The sequence below is a fragment of the Psammomys obesus genome, unplaced genomic scaffold (assembly GCF_907164565.1).
Source record: "Psammomys obesus unplaced genomic scaffold, mPsaObe1.curated_primary_1811, whole genome shotgun sequence".
NCBI classification, from domain to species: Eukaryota; Metazoa; Chordata; class Mammalia; order Rodentia; family Muridae; genus Psammomys; species Psammomys obesus.
In genome coordinates this window covers 33,091,256-33,097,334 of record NW_026587216.1, presented here as the reverse complement: position 1 = coordinate 33,097,334, position 6,079 = coordinate 33,091,256, and positions in this window count along the sequence as shown.

Genomic DNA, 6,079 nt, shown 5'->3' with positions numbered 1-6,079 from the left:
CAGAAAGGTAACGATCATGCTGGCCCACAACTCACAGAGATTCACCTACCTCTGCTGCATCTTCCTCCCAAGTGCCGATATTATAGATATGTGCTCCTGTGGCCTGCTTGTTTTTTCAAGTTTTGCATTGGTTTTTGAAGTAAAGTCTCCCTTATAACCAGCCCAGTCTGATCTCGAGGTCTCAGTCTTCCTGCCTCTGACTTCCTAGCCCTGGAATTACAGGTGACACCACCACAGGTGTTAACCCTGGAATGATCCGTGTTGAAAGAATATAGAAATGTTATCATGAGAAAATGCACTGGGAGAGAAACTTTGATGTGATATGATTAGCTTAGAATGGAACTATAGCCATGATAAAAAAAAAAAAAAGTATTTTGCTTAGTATGCTAAAAAATTCATTTTCAGTGTCTAAACCTATTTAAGGAACTTTACTGGGTGTTTTCATCTTTTAATATAGTTATCACTAGGAATTTTAAATAAGTGCCTTATATCAGTTGTCCAAATATTTTTTCCTCCATGTATTTTATTTGTGGGTTCAAACTTTTACCAGAACAGGGCTATTTTGTGTTAGTGTTTTTCAGTTTCTACTTAAGAAATACTTGAAGTTGACCAGCTTACCTTTTTTTTTTTTTTTTGGATCCTGCTTGTTTGATTTTGGCATAGTCCCGGTGGCAAGAGAGTTTGTGGTGGTTTTAGAAAGAAATGTCCCCCATAGGCTCAGTCCCTAGTTGGTGGTGCTGTCTGGAGAGTTTATGTGGAAGGGCAGGTTTGCTGGAAGAAGCACATCACTGTAGTGCTGTGCTTTAGGAATTTAAAGTCTTGTCCTACTTCAGGTTTGTTTTCTCTGTTTCATGCACATGATTGAGAAGTGACCTCTCAGCTTCTAGCTCCTGCCTTCATGCCCTTCATGCCCATTGAATGCTGCTATGCCTTTCCACCAAGATGGACTCTTGTGTAAGACAAGGGTGTCTCTTTATAGCTCTGCCTGTACTGGAACTCACTACATAGGCCAGACTGGCCTCAAACTCATGGAGATCCACCTGCCTCTGCCTCCCAAGTACTGGGATTACAGAGGTGTGCCACTGTGCCTGGCACCAGGACAGACTCTTATCCTCCTAGAATATTAAGCCAAAATAATCTGGTTTTCTATAAATTGATTTTGGTCACTTGTATCACAGTAACGAAAAAGTAACTAATACAGAGATGTGCAATAATACTGTCATTTCTAACATGCACTTGTGTAGATTTATCCTGCAAAGCAGCACATTTCCTGTGCTTTTTATTTCTGAGCAAGAAAAGACATTCCATTCCTAACTAATTGTAGTCATACATAACAGAATCTTCCCTGCTTTTGCAGTAGGTCTCATTATCTTTTGGAAGTAGTTGTATGGAACCCTTGCCACACTCCTAATAAAAACATTTTATTTTGTAGAAGTTCCTAAAAACTGAAAGGAAAGAGAACAGAGGTAAGCTGTGCCTGGGACTAGAATTGTTGGAATTCAAATTAATTTGCCTAACCACGTGGTCTTTCACATCTTACTCTGTACCTCCACAGGGTAGTATGTTTTAAACAAAAATATATTTCACATTCTGCAAAACACCTTAAAAATTCTGAGTCAGATTATGATGTAAATCATCGCACCATGCAGAAATTGTGATTTCCAGAGCCTAAGGGAATTAATGAAACCGCTCATGTGGCACATTTAACTTTGGACTCCGATGAGGAAAGGTGTGGAAATAATCTACCACTATAAAATCATGCTCCTAGAGGATGCACACAAGGTGAACTAGAAAAATGGCCTGGCTTCTCAACACAAAATAAAGGAATCCTATTTCTTTGGACCTGTACACTGAATTTTAAAAGGGAGACATCCTTCTGAAATTCTTTAGCCAGAAACTTGTTCTCACATGTATTTTGGTCTTAAACATGTATTATATGGATTGGCAATGCCAATTAATTATAAATTAATACCAAGAACCTCTATAGCTCAGTCCTGCCACTCAGGCATGTTGAAGAGGTAGACATTTAAAAATGCTTTGTGTAGAGTTTCATAGGTTTTGTTTTTGGAGTGCTGGGATTAGAGTTCTGTATGTTTAGTCCTATTAGAAATGAGGGCCCTCAAACCATACAGAACCTGCAGTGAAGGTGTGCCAGCGATGAAAGTAGATAGTCATTAGATACTTAGGAACTTGAAGAAAAAGAGCCTGGGGACAGTGTATGAGAATGTTAAAGACAGCAAGGAGAAATGGCTTCACAATGCAGATTTGTGGGTAAGATAGGAAAACCAGACACTCAGGTTAAAGATCTCAGTGGAGAGACAGCAAAAATAGCTGAAATAACTCAAAAGGCAAAAGTGGGCCAGATAAATAAAATACCATAGAATGAATTGAGAAATGAGCAGAAAGTGATTTAAAAAAAAATAATGCATGCATTATCTTAGTTTGGAACCAGTTCAGGGTATACTACATGAATATTTAAGGTTTACACAATATGGGATGTAGAGATGGCTCAGCTAAGAACACTTTCTATTCCAGAAGATGGGAGTTCAATTCCCAGCACTCCATATCTGGCAGTTCACAATTCCCTATAACTCCAGCCTCAGAGGAATCTACACCTACTAGCCTCACACACTTGTACATTTTATGAGACAGGGTTTCTTTGTATAGCTTTTGCTACACTATGTAGCCAAGGAACTCACTATGTAGACCAGACTGACCTCAAACTCACAGAAATCCTGTCTGCCTCCCTGAGTGCTGGGATTACAGGAATGCACCATCACGCCCGGCTGCACATTTTAATTCACACATACACAGACATCTTTGTGGAGTTCTGTGTAAAGAAATGAGAGTAGAAATGAATGGGAATGGGAGAAAGGACACCTGCCTTTTGATACACACTGATTATTAAACCACTTTATTGTGGTACAAGGCAATAAAGTTTATTATTGTAGAGATTATATACTGGCAATTAGTCTGTAGAAATAAAAATTATCATTTACTGTTGCTTACAAATGAATAAATTTTAAATTACAGGTTTTGGAGGGAAAAAGATCATGAAAATCTAAATATATGCTGTTTGTGGATCAGGCTGTGGATGGGATGTGGTCTGAACAAGTCCTTTGTGGTTCATATATTGCAATTCAACTCATTTTGATACTGAGAGTTGTCTTAGTTTGCTGTTGCTGTGATAGGCTGATTTGACTTTTATTTCACAGCTCTAAGTTGTGGTCCACTGTAGTAGGGAAGACATAACAGCAGAAGTTTAAAAGGATCTGGGCAGTGCTCAATAGCTTACTCTATATGGTTCAGAATCCCCCTTCCTGGAGAGCAGTGCTAGGATTTTGCCCAGAGGTCAGTCTGGCAGGTGATTCTAATTTCTGTCAGGTTAATAACAATCACAAGAACAGAAACAATCTATGATGTTTATTGGGAAGACTTTTTGGACATAGTTTGGATTAGTCATTATGGCAGAAACCCTGCGTTTTAATCATGGTGGCTTTATAAGAGGTAGAAAATAGTCAACACAAGCTCTGTATCTCTTGATACACATGCCATGCACCATCTTGGTAATCCCAACCAAGGAAGCTGTCTCCACATGAACCTCCTTTTTAATGTTATCCTGTATTTTATTTTATTGCTTCAAGAAAGTGGATTAACAGAAATTGGAAGATTTTGTATAGTAAATATGTTCATTCTCCCCACATCAATGCACAAAGTTTAACGCAATTCCTATACAATCCCAATGAGTTGTTAATACACAGGTAGTCTGAAATGCATGTGAAAGACAAAAGAACAGACTGGCTGAAATGATGCTCTAAAAGAAAAGTGCAACATTTCAAATAGTACCAGAAATTCAAGCACAGGGAGTAGTGAGAATTTTAGTTTCTTTAGAAAACAGAGATGTTATGGGAATATTCTCGTTTTAATCCCAGGTGTGGGGATATGGGGCTACTTTGCAGCAGCTCACTATGCCTTGCCTCGTGCTCTAACAGTGGTGTGGTTTTGTCTGCTGTGTGGTTTCTGCGCTTGTATGACCTTTGGCATTCTGGGGACTTTTCAGAGGATATATAAATTGCTAGAGCCCGATGGGTAGGTATGTCTGTTTGGTGGTTGGATGCTATTGGTTGAAGTTTTGTTAGGTTGTCATGTGCAAAGAAACACGAAGAAAGTAGATCAAACTTGTTCCAAGTAACTCAACAGGAAGTAGTCTAATGATAGCGTCAGCCCCCTTTCCTCTCTATCCTTTTGTCTCCTATCTAATGTTAGGGAGTTGAAGGGGAAGTAAAAGGGTGGAGAAGGGGGAAGAGAGAAAGGAACTCACAAATAGTAAATGCTGGCTACAAGTAGCACCCAGAAAAGGGAGTAGGTAGAATTGGAAATCTGATTTCAAGTGTGGTAGAGAAAATGGCAGGGAACAAAGGAATGAATATTTTGTTTCAAGATGCCAACAAAATTATTGGGGCTACTTCTTGTATAAATCACAACCCCCACTCCTCCACCCCTGCCTTGTTCCCAGAGGGGATTTTTCTGTTTTTGTTTGTTTGTTTTGTTTTTTGTTTTCTTACATTCTGTTTCAAGAAAGATTGTGGGAGAATGGCTGAGCAGCTGGGAAAATTGTGGGTGGAAATGCAAGCTCTTGGGAAACGAGTAGCACTGGAAAAGGGAGTACAAAAGGGGCCCAGTCCCCATGAACTTGAGCAAGAGAGCAGAAGTTTCCCTCAGGAGGAAATGAGGGAAAGAAACTGACCGAGTGTGATCAGGTTAGAGAAAGGCTGAAAAAACAGGAGGACAGTCTGATGAGAAAGCCCATTTTGAGAAAAATGGTTAAATCACCATCAGCCTTCCCAGTAGTCATATAGCATATGCCTGCTAACAGGGTGGAACATGGTTATGATGAGATTGGATGGTATCCTATAGAAATGACAGATCTAAGGTGTTGAGTCTATGGTTTCTTATAGGATACATTCACCGTAAGTGAAACAAATTATAACTAACTGGGCTACTCAAAACAGAATTATTCCCTAAGACTGACAGGGGCTGATCCACAATTGCACTGGTAACATGGTGGAGCTAAGAAGCCGTGAATATTGAACATTGAAATAGAATGAGGGGAATGAATATAATAAAAGGTAAAAAGATCAGGTGCTGGATGAAGGGCAGTAATTTGATATACAAGAACAGATTCAATTTGATGATGCCACTGTAGGACATGTCGCCTAGCGGCTTTAAGAGCTTGGGACAAAGTTGAGCCCAGTAAAAGGTCCACCTCATTTACAAAAAGATTAAGCAAGGCGTACAAGTAACTTATTTACCTGATTAATCGTATGGGAGCTTCTAGGCCTAGAATGTTTTCAGCCTCCAAGACTTAACTCTGAATAAGTTGTCTTTCTTTTTCTTTCTGAATCTTGCCAGCTGGTTCAACTCAGCTGTTCTGGCTCAGACTCTTCTCCCAGCTGATTTATTTAATCTGGCTTTTCTCTTGGTCTCTGAATTGCTCTGCTTGGCCTCAAACTAACTCTAGCAATGTGTTTTAACCTTCTGACTCCTTTACATTTTCTGGCTTGTTTTGTCTTCACCTGAGTCTTAGCTTGTTTTCTCTCTTTGATACCTGCCCCTCTATATATTATTGTCCCAGGAAAACTGCCTCCCCTCTCCCTCATTCTTTGTGCCGCTCCCTTAAGTAGCTTCCCTTTCTTCTCTTTTCTCATTAGAGTTAGGCATTTCCTATTCTATCAGAACTTTCTCTGATTCATTACTTTGTCTGCCATTCAATTAGACATTGCTTTCAAACTTGTATGATTCCTTTTATGAACTAACTTTACCTTCATTGTTTGGGATTAAAGGTGAGTACCACCATGCCTGGACCTAAGCTTTTCTTTACTTGAAACTTGCTCTATTCCAGGCTGGCCTTGAACTCAAGAGATTTCCATGTTTGTATTCCAGCTAGATCACACAGACCTAGAAGGACTTTGGCTGTGATCTCTTACCAGAGCAGCCATGTTCTGAATTAAATTCCTCTACAAATAGGCTCTGGAGAAGCCCTCACTGAATTTATTTTATTTTATTTTATTTTTTTACA